The sequence below is a fragment of the Pseudochaenichthys georgianus genome, chromosome 6 (assembly GCF_902827115.2).
Source record: "Pseudochaenichthys georgianus chromosome 6, fPseGeo1.2, whole genome shotgun sequence".
Taxonomy (NCBI): Eukaryota; Metazoa; Chordata; class Actinopteri; order Perciformes; family Channichthyidae; genus Pseudochaenichthys; species Pseudochaenichthys georgianus.
Genome location: NC_047508.1, coordinates 15836092 through 15851355, shown reverse-complemented (window position 1 = coordinate 15851355; position 15264 = coordinate 15836092). Strand labels below are relative to the sequence as shown.

Below are 15264 nucleotides of genomic sequence, written 5' to 3'. Positions count from 1 at the left end.
TAGTAAGTATGTGAGGTGCTGGCCTGTAAAGAAGAACACATAGTTAGAACAAAATCATCTCAACTTAGTATTCAGGATGAGAAAATACTATTTGGATAAATATAGTCTGAAATCCCAAAAGATGGGGCTAAAACTCTCTATTTAGCAAAGCTCTTTGCTAAGCCTTTTCCAATCCGAGTTAGTTTTGAACCGTAACGTGCATGCTGTGTTTCTGACTCAATACAGGTGATGTGTTGGAGAGGGGCTGAGCTCAGTAGACTGACTGTAATGAGTGCTAGCCACTAATTAGCCTGTTGCTAGAGGTAAGGCCTTGTCAACAACAGACCAACGGGGCTTTAGCTCAGTTTTACTCGTGGTGTGTGTGTCCCCTCGCATACATACAGTGTTGTATCCTAACACACCCCCATTTATATTCATGTGCGCAAACAAGTTAACACACAAAAGCTTTTACATATAACGCTGGAACAATCGGCATGTCTCATTAGCGTAGCGTAGCTTAGTTCTTACAGACTACAATCACAAAAGCTTTTACATATAACGCTGGAAAAAACGGCACTTGCCTACAGAAGATTACGTTTGTTATTATAACTTACTCAATATGATTTTAGAGGATACAAAATACTAATAAATAGGAGAATAAATACTTGTGTTATCGCCTAGGGCGTGGCTTTACAGCCTGCACACAGATCGCCATTACGGCAGTATGTCTGAACATGTTAGCAAATGCCTGATAATTCAAATGACAAAGCAAAGACTGCGGAGCGTACAAAATAAAATGCTACAAAAATATATAAACACCTAACCGATTACTATTTGGGTTTGAGGCGACATTGATACGACGAAGCTACATGCTACAAGCTAGAGATAGCTGGTATTGATCCCGGGTTTAGCATTACTTTGGAGGCATATCCGTGTTGGACTTGAGACAAGTTCATAAACATGTCCGTCGTAAAATGTTTGGAACACACAAACAGAAATCTGCCGTGGTCTTCTGGCACATGTCCCTTGTAAATGAAGTCTAGCCACAGATTCATTTCTTTTTCCACTGATGGCATCGCATGTAGTGATGTGTCGGTCGCAAACGAGCCGGCTCAAAGAGCCGGCTCTTTTAAGTGAACGACGGGAGCCGGCTCTCGCCCGCGAACGAGCCGTTTTTTGTTTTGTTTTTGCGGAGGGATCTAGATCGGCATGAAGGCACATTATGCAATGTGCAATGTGGACATTATCCCGCTTATTGCACATGGCCACATTCTCAACAAAGTAACGACATGACTCCCAATAATAATTGAAATGCTTTTATGGATTTAGAAAAATATTTTATTGATTTAAAAAATAGTTTTATGTATTGATTTAAATATCCCTGCCCTAATGCCAAAAGTAACTGGCAACTGAATATGTGTCGCCGTTTGATGTCTATGTCTGGACCGCTGCGTAAAAAGGAGGGTTTCTGCCCCATTACTTCTCTTCTTACTTCTATAAGAATAAAACACGGAGGACGGAGATCTCTTTTTGTCCCCCTCTTCTCCCCGCTGCAGCCTAGCAGCTGATCTCAAGGCACGCTCCCCTCTCCTGCATGGAGAAAAACTATATTTATATACTTTATATAGGTTGATACAGTAGCCCCTTTTTTTAAATAGTTTTTATAGATGTTGCTATCTGTTTTGTGTAGCGTGGTTCTACAAGCAAGTCAATGCATTCATTGGGTGGTATCAGAGAGTTACACGGGTCTGTAAATGCAATGAAAAGAATTGGCCACAGCAAATCATTTATATTAAACATGTAATTTTTACTTTTGAATACTTCAGTACAAAGGATGTATTGAATAATTTTAAGTGATATATGTGTACACATATAAATCATTAGTCAAAACAGGGCTACCTTTGATTTAATTAAAAGGTATAATATGTGGTAAACTGAAGAGCCCTTTGGGAGCCGAAAGAGCCGGCTCTTCTTGGTGAGCCGAGCCAAATGATCCGGCTCACCAAGAAGAGCCGGAATTCCCATCACTAATCGCATGCAGTCCCCCGTCCCGAGTCTTGCAGCCAACAACAGCACAACGTTTAACTGGCTTAGACATCCTGGCAAGAGCAGGCAAAAACACAGATGTGGGTTGATTTAGCCTGCCGATAGCCTATATGCGAATGAGAGGTTTGGCAATGCACGTGGCCGTGGCTCATTCCCCTGATAGGTGGAGAGTTGACCAATAAGCCGAGGACTTCTCTGTGACGTAGAAAAGTATTGAGATCTGGATCCGTGTTTTTCAGATCCGTTGCAGCCTCTTTTTTAGAGATTTGGCGAAGGAGGAAAATAGAGAGGGTTGTGTTTTCTGACACTTGGTGAGTTCCCTGGAACACCGGGGACACATATTCATGTATAAAAGACGTACAAAGGTGCATTTTGCATGATAGGTCCCCTTTAAGTGTTTTTTACTTAATTATCTTAATAAGGTTTTATTACTTGTTCTTGAGATTTTAATACTGATTCTGAGTAAATTCATGTTTAAATTGAGAAATACCATAATTCTAAAGGTATTAGATCAACACTGATAAGTAGAAAACTGCTTTTTCAAAGTCAGAATATCTTATTGCAAGCATCCTATCCTTTTTCATCTCTTAACATATTAAAAACAGATAATCTGACCAAATTAAATTCATTGTTTTATGGTCAGTCTAAAACCCAGTACATCAATTAAGTATGTCCATGAAATGCAGTATACAGAAATAACAGTACCAGCCAAGTCAATCTACTGCATTAAGAACATTCTTTTCAGCATGTATTATTCTTCAGCAAGCTAAAGTGATTGAGCACTATGTGCAAACATCTCATTTGAAAAGTTAAAGTAGGTAACATTATTCAGGCCAAGGGCATTTAGCAAACATAAACAGCGTTGATAAACACCTAAATGGCTGATAACATGTTATGTAATTAACATTTAAAACAACCTGAAAGAAAGACCCAGTATTATACAAAGATACAGATGATTTATTGATTTATGATGATTTAGGCACACTGCAAACTATAATGCAAAACACATCTGGAATCCAAACAGCTAACATTTGTATCTGCTAATAACATATCCTAAGTCAGGACCTTAGTCCTACATTTAAACCTGCTAAGTTTGCTGTAAATGCTTCAACATCATCATATCAAAGAAACACACTATGAGTCATTTGAACTGTTGTGCAATTCCATTACATCCCCAAGATAGTATTTCACTTGTACATAGGTTTGGCCCTTTCTGCTGATTGTGTAATAAGAGGTAAAATCAACCAGCTTTTCGGCATCCACTAACTCAGTGGCCTGTGCAAGGTGTGGGACCTCAACTTGATAAGCCATAACATTTCTATCAAAGCATACAGACTGAAAAGGCTGATATTCCAAACAATAAAGCTTAGAATCAACAAGAAATATGCTTTTGACAAGTCCAAATTCTGGTGTATTACCATTTAGTACATTGGCAAGGATCAAGGACTTCTCAGTAATGTATTTATTACAATTTATCACAAGCCATTTCACTGATACAGCGTGGTTAATTTCACTGAAACCTAGGAAGTCCCTCAATTTTCCATGTAAATATTGTAGATCTCTAACCTCAGATACAGGACCTATCTCCTTTTCATTTGAAAAAATGGGGTGCTTGGAAGGGTCAACATTTTGGCAGCTTTCATATATTTGGTTCTGATTAATCAAAGACTTACATACATTTTTAAAATTGAGCTTGGAGGCCCATTGCTTAAATAAACAATGCTTAGACTTGAACCACATACACATATGTCTGACCATGGGACCCAATGATTCTATCTGTGATGGCAAATGTATCATGTAATGCTGCTTAGTTGTAACATTGTGGTCTGGAAAAAGCTCCTTCCAATGCTTCAAATGACTTTCAATCAGTAACTTTAACCTTGACACAGTTGCAATGGTAAGAACAGGTGCAAACACTATTTGAACAATCTCTATTAAGTCCATTACCAACTGCACATATGCATTGACTTTCAAATGTTCCAAAACAAATGGCAATATCCTCAACAGGACAAGCATTTGCCCTGATGACTGCCTTAGTTTACCATCAGTTGACACAAGTGTACTCAGAGAAATTGGGGATGGTCGATCTCTAACATCTAGCTGCGAATAAGGGAAACCAAGAATAGCTGAATTCACAGAGTCCAGATTTAACTCTCCTGACTGAACAAGATTATTCAAAACACATTTAATTTCCAAAGGAGCTATACCCTCTAGAATGACATGCATAATGTCTTGCGGGGTTTGCCGAATAATATCAAAGGATGGGAAGTCAACTAACTTGCTCCTTCGATTGATCCCATATGTTGTTCTAAGGCTGTTGAGAAGCAAGTCTGTGCTAGCCTTTTCTATTTCATCACACTGTCTGACATGATTCTCCAATGTTCTTTTAATATATGCATCCTCGTTGAATTGTGACTGCATGTCCTCAAAAGAACACTCACAGTGTCTGCACTTACTGTAAGCAAAGCCCACTCCCTCTTTGAACCCTGCGAGTTCATGCTGTGCCAGGGTGTCGCCACAGAGAGAAACCATAGCACCATGTATTGTTTTCTCCCCGTTAATAGTTTGCATTTTAACACCACTGTACAATGCATCCATGTCTTCCTTTATTCTATTCAATATTACATCTACGCCAGATTGACGGAGGTCTACTGATTTAGCCATCGCAGGTAGCCTAATAGCAGCCAGCTTAGACCTGTATTTTGGATTTATATTACCTAGCGTGTAGTACACCATTAACAACTTGTTCTTATTTCAAATAATAAATATTCTTCAAATAAGGGATGAGATTTTAAAAGAGAACCATCAACAAGGTCATGAAAAAAACCTTCACTGCACCTCTGGGGTCCCTCTTCAATCATAGTCAAAATCCTCGGATGTAATAGGAACTGCTCTACACTTTTGACTAATGGTACATAATAAAATAATTTGTTATTGATGACAACATCTGTTGATCCTCCACGTTTCTTCCTGCATATGGTTCGAGCAATTGGAATTTCCTCTGCATCCACACAACAAAACTGCTTCCTAATAACACTGTTCTGGCGAAATGTTGTTGAAACATTAGCAAAGGGGTCAATGAAACTGTCAAATATATCCATTGCATCTTTTTCAAGTTGATTGGTTGTACTTCCTGAATTCTTCTTCAGAACTTCCTTCATCTGCGTCCTTAGGTTGTCCAATAGTGATGATTGATACTGCTGCACCTCAGCAACAATGTCATTCATGCCTTTCTGAAAATGAGAGATTGAAAGTGATGTGATCAATCTTTGATGTTGGAACACATTATCATGATCACTGTAGCTTTATGTGACATACAGTTTTGCTTATGACATAGACACAACAGTAAAGTGGATAACCACTAAGACTGAACTTGGCCATCAGTGAACCACTATTAACTGCTAACTGTGTACAATAAGTAGCCAAATACTGTGCTCTGTTCTCATGTGTAAGGAAGCATCTTACCTGTGACAGACGATGCTTGGATCGGGCATTGATAACAAAGGCAGTGGCATGTGTTGTCAGATCCTACAATATACAAAATGTAGTAACTTGACATTTGCAGGTATAACATTACTCACTGTGACAGAAATATATAACCATTAAATGTATGCACATCTGATGATAAAAAACTGGTGAGATGTGGTGAGCAAAGATAGATAATTTAATATTTTGTAACTCTGACCAAAACATATCAAACATTAGTATTCCAACAAGACAATAAGCCGTTCTACCTCTTTATGTGTTCATTTAGTTTTGCTAGTACAGCACATAGAAATACATCTTCACATATACCTCTAGGTTTTATGAATCATTTGGTGAATTTAAATGAAATATTTTGACATAATATTGATATGTAAATGATATGCTAGGCCAATATTAGCCACTACTATATCGGCCTGACCTTTATTTAGCATCCCTTAATTTTCAGTAGATAGTCAACAACAAAGAAAACATACTTGGTGCACTGTGACAGCTCCTTCTTGGTCGATGCCCATTTGCTCTTCAACTGAGTCAGGTGTGTGAAGGTTCTGATCCTTGCTGCTGCAGTCGGCTGGAAGCTGATCATGTTGAATGTTGTCCTGTGTTCAACATATCAAAGAAACAAGATTGTTTGAAATTGAATTTAGCTTCACTAAAAGAGCAATTTAAATATTGAATTCCTATATATCTAAGATTATTTTCACATTAAACAAACTTTGGGGGTAAGAGTTATTTCAGCAACAATTACTAACTGTAAGCAGTAGCACTTTGTCCATTGTCTGGGTTACACTCTATTACATTGTTTCAGTCCGGAAATCAAAACCATGACGTTTTTTTTTACAGTACTATGGCTTCCACAGATTACATTTTTTTATGGATTTTTGTCAAAGCATTTAAGATTAGGGTTGGGTACAACATTTCGATTCCAACGGCATCATTTAGAAATGTGAATTTCGGTTCCGCTTTTCGATTCCTGAGGAAATGTTTCTCGCCGCTCTCCGTAGCCGACTGCATGACTGCGGCGGGGCGGGAACTGTAGCGTTGTATCTACATTTCCTACAGTGTAACCTGAGACCAGGGCCGGCCCGTCGCACTGGCGTTATAGATGTTCACCTAGGGCGCCAGATCTGTGGAGGCGCTGCGCTGACAGCTCTGGGAGAAAAAATAAATGTTTTGACCGTTGGTGCTCATCCTAATTTTCGGCCTTGATGTAACAACATTCATAATTAAGTAAATGTAACACCCTTTTCATCCCGGTTACACGTTTCATTCGCCCTGTACGATGGCCGCTGCAAGTGATGAAAATGGGGGATGTTGGCTTATCTGGCGCCCGCAGCTCACAGCCAAAGTGAGTGAGCGTGGGAGAAAGGGAGGGCGCTGTTGTTATTAGCATCTGGTGCTAGCTGCTCTAACGGAAGAAGAAGATGTTTCTCCAGTGATGTGGAGGAGAGTCCTCTCCAGTCAGACTGAGGCTGATAGCTTCAGCTCAGTGAGGTAAAGGACTCTTGAGTGTTTAGATAGTTCACTTTAATCTAAGTTCAAACGGTTTGATCACGATGTATGTAAACACATGTTTCCAAGGCTCTCCTTTATAATTATTGGGATAAAACAGGTTTGAAATCATTCCAATGTAAACTATAGGACAGTAAACCAGACATATCGTTTTAAACTGGAGAGATAAAAAAATATGCATAAATAAAATAGTAAAATAAGATATGAATGAACAACAAAAATAAAATGCGTTGCATGTACAGGCTATTTGTTATTTAATTATTAAAATGTAAACCGATCTTTGTCATCTGGGTGTTTAGAGTTGTACCCCCTAGATCTAGTCTCTAGTAATTCTGCGTGTGCACCAGATTGAAGCATTTTGCTTCAAAATGTTCAAACATTTCTTCCCAGTATGCCTGAGAAGGCAGATGCTTGTTTTTCTCAACAAGAACTGTTTTTAAGAGTTGGACTGTTGCACTGTTGTAGCTTCAGTGGTTCTCAGGTTAAAGTGACACAGCAGTGAATATAAACAGACTGATTCATGTGAATATTACTGTAAACTAACCTGTGTAAAAGTTTCTCGAATAAATGTAATTTTTTTGGTGGAAGAAGCATGTATCATTTGTTTACCCTGCCCCTCAAAGAATCGGAATCGAGAACCGTTAAGAACCGGAATCGAAAAGTAGAATCGGAATCGGAATCGGAATCGTGGAAATTCAAACGATACCCAACCCTACTTAAGATATGCATTGCTATCGGGATGTTAAAAGCATTCCATGGAATATAACAAAAAGTGTATCTCGAGCCGGTTTCTCAAACTTACCTACCCCACCTTTAATAGTGGGTAAAGAATTTGGGATTTATTTCTGATTTGCTAAAACTGTGAATTCAACCAATCATGTGCAGATCCTGACAGTGATGCATGCACCTTGCAGGATCTTGCAGAGTGAAAAAGTGGAAAACCATTTTTTTTGTGATTTACTGTTTTAGCAAGTGTGGCCAAACGTTACCAACGTAATGCATATTTTTTAACGTTTTTTTCATCCCCACAAAAACACTACATAGCTAACTGCTGAATTACAAATATATGGTTGACAGATGCCGCCTGCTTGTAGCCTAGCAGATTGATTAGTTAATGCTAATAGTTTATAATAACTAAATGTGGCCAGGCTTATCAGTATTGGCTAACGCTATCTGTAACATCACAAAACGTACGAAAGTAACCCTGTATCCGAGTTTTTTAAGCACGTGACGTGGCCCAACCACTGTAGCTAACAATCTTAGCTGAGTTAGCAGCCGTTGTTCCGGTTTAACTGGTTCCCCGATCAACTGGTTGACAGATGTGGAGGCGTGGCCTTCGACTGAAATACACATTTCGATCGCTTCTTCTGTCGTTTACATAAATCTTTTGGTATATTTGGCTGGATAGGAACACTTTGATGCACATTCAGTACCAGTGTGTGAGGTTGTGGTTACGATGGCGATATCCGGACGCGAACAGCGAGGACTACAAAAAGAAAAACGAGTTGACATGGGCATGTCTGTTCAAAACATTGCGAGCTCCAATAAATCATTTAAACCAGCTATTGTTGGCAGACTTATTACTGAATATCGTTCTTAATGTGATACCAAGTCCATCTGAGACCTGTGTACACCTTCAGACAGCCTCCAAGTGAAGCACACGTTGTTTACTCACAGTTTGAAAGCAGCGTGGAGAAGTCTTCAGCTGTGTTAAGCTGTGATCCGCTCGAATAAATCCTTAAAACCAGCTATTGTTGCCCGAATTATCACTGAATATCGTTCCTAATGTGATACCAAGTCCATCTGAGACATGTGTACACCTGCAGACAGCCTCCCAGTGAAGTTTACGTTGTTTACTCAGAGTTTGAAAGCAGCGTGGAGAAGTCTTCAGCTGTGTTAAACTGTGATCCTCTCAGGTAAACTGTGATTCGCCCATGGAAAATGGGATCCGCCCAGATTAAACACTGCGGTCAAGCCAGCCTCCACTTGGGAAAACACAGTCAAGCCAGCCCGCACGTGATATTGGGGTGCGCGAATATTAGAAGCATTACGGTAATATCCCAGCGCTTACTCGGTCAATAACAAAAGCACCTATAAAAACAAACCAAACATATTAAATTAAGAATATGTACTATATAATGTGATCAATAATTATTTAAAACAAACTACGTATAACTACCACGAGTAAATGTAAAATGTAAGGAGTTTCAAAATAAAAGTCCTTTGAAATCTCATATTGAAATCTCATATATGAGCTATCAGCCCTGTGTTTATATAAGAATAAAACGAAATCTCTCCCTGATACAAGACTCATCTCACTGCAGGGTGATAGAAGGACAGCCCATCTACTCACCCAGAAAAAATCAGGACATTCTGATGTGGAGTTTCAAAATAAAAGACCTTTGAAATCCCATATATGAGCTATCAGCCCTGTGTTTAGATAAGAATAAAACGAAATCTCTCCCTGATGCAAGACTCATCTCACTGCAGGGTGATAGAAGGACAGCCCATCTACTCACCCAGAAAAAATCAGGACATTCTGATGTGGAGTTTCAAAATAAAAGACCTTTGAAATCCCATATATGAGCTATCAGCCCCGTGTTTAGATAAGAATAAAACGAAATCTCTTCCTGATGCAAGACACATCTCACTGCAGGGTGATAGAAGGACAGCCCATCTACTCACCCAGAAAAAATCAGGACATTCTGATGTGGAGTTTCAAAATAAAAGACCTTTGAAATCCCATATATGAGCTATCAGCCCTGTGTTTAGATAAGAATAAAACGAAATCTCTCCCTGATGCAAGACTCATCTCACTGCAGGGTGATAGAAGGACACCCCATCTACTCACCCAGAAAAAATCAGGACATTCTGATGTGGAGTCTCAAAATAAAAGACCTTTGAAATCCCATATATGAGCTATCAGCCCTGTGTTTAGATAAGAATAAAACAAAATCTCTCCCTGATGCAAGACTCATCTCACTGCAGGGTGATAGAAGGACACCCCATCTACTCACCCAGAAAAAATCAGGACATTCTGATGTGGAGTTTCAAAATAAAAGACCTTTGAAATCCCATATATGAGCTATCAGCCCTGTGTTTAGATAAGAATACAACGAAATCTCTCCCTGATGCAAGACTCATCTCACTGCAGGGTGATAGAAGGACAGCCCATCTACTCACCCAGAAAAAATCAGGACATTCCTCTATGTACAGAGCATAGCCCATAAAATATGTGGTCAAACAATCTAGTATTATGAATGAAGTGTGAATGAAGTGTGAATGAATATGTGGTGCTAAAGTTTGCATTTGGTAAGTGTTTAAGTAGTTTTGAGTGCAGTTCTTCACAGGAGAAATTAGGTGTTTTGCACTTTAGGTGTGTGGTTTTGTGAATTGTGTTTAGTGTTCTGAGAAAGTGAGCAATTTAAAAAAAGATGTGTGTTAGCAATCGAGAAAAATGTAACATAAATTGTACACCTTGAAAACCATCCATTACAAAATAATAATATTCAAAACTAATAAATCAGAATATACACTTTAGCAAATACCACAAGTAAACTATAAGGACTATAATAGTGCATTTCTGTCTAAAATTTGATTTCACTTTTACCTCGCCTGCTCCTTTTTGTTTTTTGTTTTTTTGTCCTCAATATCTGCCTCCCTTGTTTTAACACTGTTTGGGTCCTACCTTACCATTTTATTTTGAAACTATATATCAGAATGTCCTGATTTTTTCTGGGTGAGTAGATGGGGTGTCCTTCTATCACCCTGCAGTGAGATGAGTCTTGCATCAGGGAGAGATTTCGTTTTATTCTTATCTAAACACAGGGCTGATAGCTCATATATGGGATTTCAAAGGTCTTTTATTTTGAAACTCCACATCAGAATGTCCTGATTTTTTCTGGGTGAGTAGATGGGCTGTCCTTCGATCACCCTGCAGTGAGACGAGTCTTGCATCAGGGAGAGATTTCGTTTTATTCTTATCTAAACACAGGGCTGATAGCTCATATATGGGATTTCAAAGGTCTTTTATTTTGAAACTACACATCAGAATGTCCTGATTTTTTTCTGGGTGAGTAGATGGGCTGTCCTTCTATCACCCTGCAGTGAGATGAGTCTTGCATCAGGGAGAGATTTCGTTTTATTCTTATCTAAACACAGGGCTGATAGCTCATATATGGGATTTCAAAGGTCTTTTATTTTGAAACTCCACATCAGAATGTCCTGATTTATTCTGGGTGAGTAGATGGGGTGTCCTTCTATCACCCTGCAGTGAGATGAGTCTTGCATCAGGGAGAGATTTCGTTTTATTCTTATCTAAACACAGGGCTGATAGCTCATAATGAGATTTCAATATGAGATTTCAAAGGACTTTTATTTTGAAACTCCTTACATTTTACATTTACTCGTGGTAGTTATACGTAGTTTGTTTTAAATAATTATTGATCACATTATATAGTACATATTTCTTAATTTAATATGTTTGGTTTGTTTTTATAGGTGCTTTTGTTATTGACCGAATAAGCGCTGTGATTTTACCGTAATGCTTCTAATATTCGCGCACCCCAATATCACGTGCGGGCTGGCTTGACTGTGTTTTCCCAAGTGGAGGCTGGCTTGACCGCAGTGATTAAACTGTGTTACATCTTCTGTGGCTATCTACCAGCGATCATGTTTAATATGAAAGACACACACATATACATCCCTTATAAAAACGGCATTCTGCAGCACTCATCCAGATCACATGTGACTGTTAACTCGTTTTGCAAAGATAGCAGCAGAAATGTCATTGCTGCATGTGCAGGGATATTTAGACTTTAAAATGCTGATGGGTCATTAATCTTGGTCTCGGCAAACAATATTAGGAATCTTCTATTCAAACTACATAATATTCAGTGTCCATCGACATGAAAATAACAAAAAAGTTCATGCTGGACTCAAACCCGAGTGCCAACAGCGAAAGTCACTCCAGCCCTGCACGTTATGAGTGCGCCACGGATCAACACAATACTTCTCAGAGAATCAAAAATAAAATAACAGTGTTCAAAACACTCACGTCAATTACATTACATGACATTGCATTTACCTGACACGTTTATCTAAAGCGACTTACAATAAGTGCATAAGACCAAGAAGATACAAACTTGAAGAAAACATAATCATAAAGTACATCAGGTTTCATAGAGCCAAAACATTTAAAGTGCTACTCAACTGGCTTTAGATAAGCCATTCCTTTATTAGTATATAAGTGCTTTGTTAATAATTCTAACGTCAATAAATCCTTTACAAACTATTCTTGTTGTCAGTCTTACATTTGTATCATATATCGTTATTAATATGATGTCGAGTCGATTTGATACCCGTTTATACTTGTATAAACTAGGATATCTGATCTCGGTGGGTCTTAATGAGGCTTGATACAGACCTCAGTCAGTATACTATATTATAATATGTATATTATGGCTTAAAGTGTACATACATTCGCTCACATTATAAATGATGGTCGGGTTGCATTTTTCTGGAACTTTTTAACAAGGTTAATCGAAAATGTTGTAGTGTGGTGGTTTGATACGTCGTGTTGATCCGTGGCGCACTCATAACGTGCAGGGCTGGAGTGACTTTCGCTGTTGGGACTCGGGTTTGAGTCCAGCATGAACTTTTTTGTTATTTTCATGTCGATGGACACTGAATATTATGTAGTTGGAATAGAAGATTCCTAATATTGTTTGCCGACCCATCAGCATTTTAAAGTCTAAATATCCCTGCACATGCAGCAATGACATTTCTGCTGCTATCTTTGCAAAACGAGTTAACAGTCACATGTTATCTGGATGAGTGCTGCAGAATGCCGTTTTTATAAGGGATGTATGTGTGTGTCTTTCATATTAAACATGATCGCTGGTAGATAGCCACAGAAGATGTAACACAATTTAATCTGGGCGGATCCCATTCTCCCTGGGCGAATCACAGTTTACCTGAGAGGGTCACAGTTTAACACAGCTGAAGACTTCTCCATGCTGCTATCAAACTCTGAGTAAACAACGTACGCTTCACTGGGAGGCTGTCTGAAGGTGAACACATGTCTCAGATGGACTTGGTATCACATTAGGAACGATATTCAGTGATAATTCGGGCAACAATAGCTGGTTTTAAGGATTTATTCGAGCGGATCACAGCTTAACACAGCTGAAGACTTCTCCACGCTGCTTTCAAACTGTGAGTAAACAACGTGTGCTTCACTTGGAGGCTGTATGAAGGTGTACACAGGTCTCAGATGGACTTGGTATCACATTAAGAACGATATTCAGTAATAAGTCTGCCAACAATAGCTGGTTTAAATGATTTATTGGAGCTCGCAATGTTTTGAACAGACATGCCCATGTCAACTCGTTTTTCTTTTTGTAGTCCTCGCTGTTCGCGTCCGGATATCGCCATCATAACCACAACCTCACACACTGGTACTGAATGTGCATCAAAGTGTTCCTATCCAGCCAAATATACCAAAAGATTTATGTAGACGACAGAAGAAGCGATCGAAATGTGTATTTCAGTCGAAGGCCACGCCTCCACATCTGTCAACCAGTTGATCGGGGAACCAGTTAAACCGGAACACCGTTACTTACTTTTTGCTGCTGTGCTTGGGTTTCCTCCATATACAGTCTATGGCAGTGGTTCCCAAACTTGTTGTGCCCAAGGCACACCAAAGGACAAGTAAAAATCTCAAGGCACACCTATTGTGCAAAATAGCCCTTATAACACGTGTTATCACTCATATCATGTAAAATATCTGTAAATGTGCATAATTATTTACTAATGCCAAATAAAATGTGACAAAGACAACTATATTACTCATGAAATATTTATTAATGAAATATTTCAGAAATTAATTTGAAACGTTATCAAATTAGGCTTCATCAAAGCAGCAACACACTCATTTAAACCAGACAGGTCACAACATTACAAATGAGACAAAGGAAATTCAGCACAGAGAACTGTCAATGCAAGGAAGCTGCATTGTCCATGGTCCTGAACTACAAATTATAAATGTAACATTTCAGCAGAGATGGGGTCGTTACTAAAAAAAAGTAATATATTACATATTACTTTTTAAAAAAAGGTAATATATTACACTACTTCGTTACTCTCTACATAAAGTAACTCGTTACTTTACTCGCAGGGCCGGCCCGCCCCTCCCTGCAGGCAGATCACGCAGACTGCTAAAGTTTCAAATGTTCTCTTTAGTTCAGTTTCCATTGTCGCATAAGACTGATCCAGATCCTGAATGTTTTCCTATCTGACCATGGCTGTCCTCTGTCTCCTGCTATCTGTATATTTTGTGCAGTCTATCTCTGCTCACGCTGTTGCGTCGGCGTGTTCTCCTGCGTGTTGGCCATGTGTTGCACTGGAACCAGACACCGCAAAGACTTCAGCCGAGCACGTACGAACTGCACATGCGTGAGTGGCAATAACGCTCCTTACCAGCAGGCGGCGGTAGTGTGTATTCATCATTCAAAACAGGCAACAACCGGAAGACAGAGAACAAGAACAGACTGTGATATAAACAAACAACAAATAGCGTGTGCGGTAGCTTCACCTTAGCATGTGTTATTTGCAGGTGCTTGTTGAGGTTTGACGTGGTGTTTACAGCAGTGGATAACAGCTGCTGGCCTGGACACAGTTTGCACCTCACCGTCACATTCCTGTCTATTCTTCGGATGAACTCAAAATAATGGCCATACCTCCACCCTTCGAGAGTTATCGCTGACTCAGCCATGTTTATGCAGCGCTGCACGTGGAGATGTGGACGTGCAAATCGCGCAGATTACGTACATATAAACCTACAAAGTACTGATATAGTAAATTAAAAAATAATTATTTTTGTGTAGTTGTATATTGCAATAATAACGTATGGTTATCACAAAATCCCACGGCACACCCGGACTGGCACACCGTTTGGGAACCACTGGTCTATGGTTTCCTCCTGTCGGGTTTCATCTCCACGTGTGGCGTCGCAAGGTCTGGTGTCTTCAAGAAGATGTTGAAAGTGTCTTCTCTTTACATGATGGTAGAATGAGTTGTACACTCTATATTCCTCAGTGCATCCATCAATGCCACAGAGCAACCTGAAGTCAGGGCTGCGACTGTGCAGTCGATTAATATGGCTCAATAATAATTTCAGTGAAAAAGTTATAAAAACGCAGCAGATAACGCACCGCCAAAGCATCGTGAAATCTCCCAAAAGTT

The 15264-nt window shown here is 39.2% G+C and overlaps 1 long non-coding RNA gene across 1 annotated transcript; it reads right to left on the bottom strand.

Moving 5' to 3' along the window:
- Positions 1–3003: 3003 nt before the first annotated feature.
- LOC117448593 (uncharacterized) lies at positions 3004–6101 on the bottom strand. The gene is made up of 3 exons (XR_011643373.1): positions 5985–6101; positions 5491–5553; positions 3004–5258 (listed from the first exon to the last, which is right to left on the bottom strand). It is a non-coding gene; the product is annotated as an uncharacterized lncRNA (long non-coding RNA).
- Positions 6102–15264: the final 9163 nt, after the last annotated feature.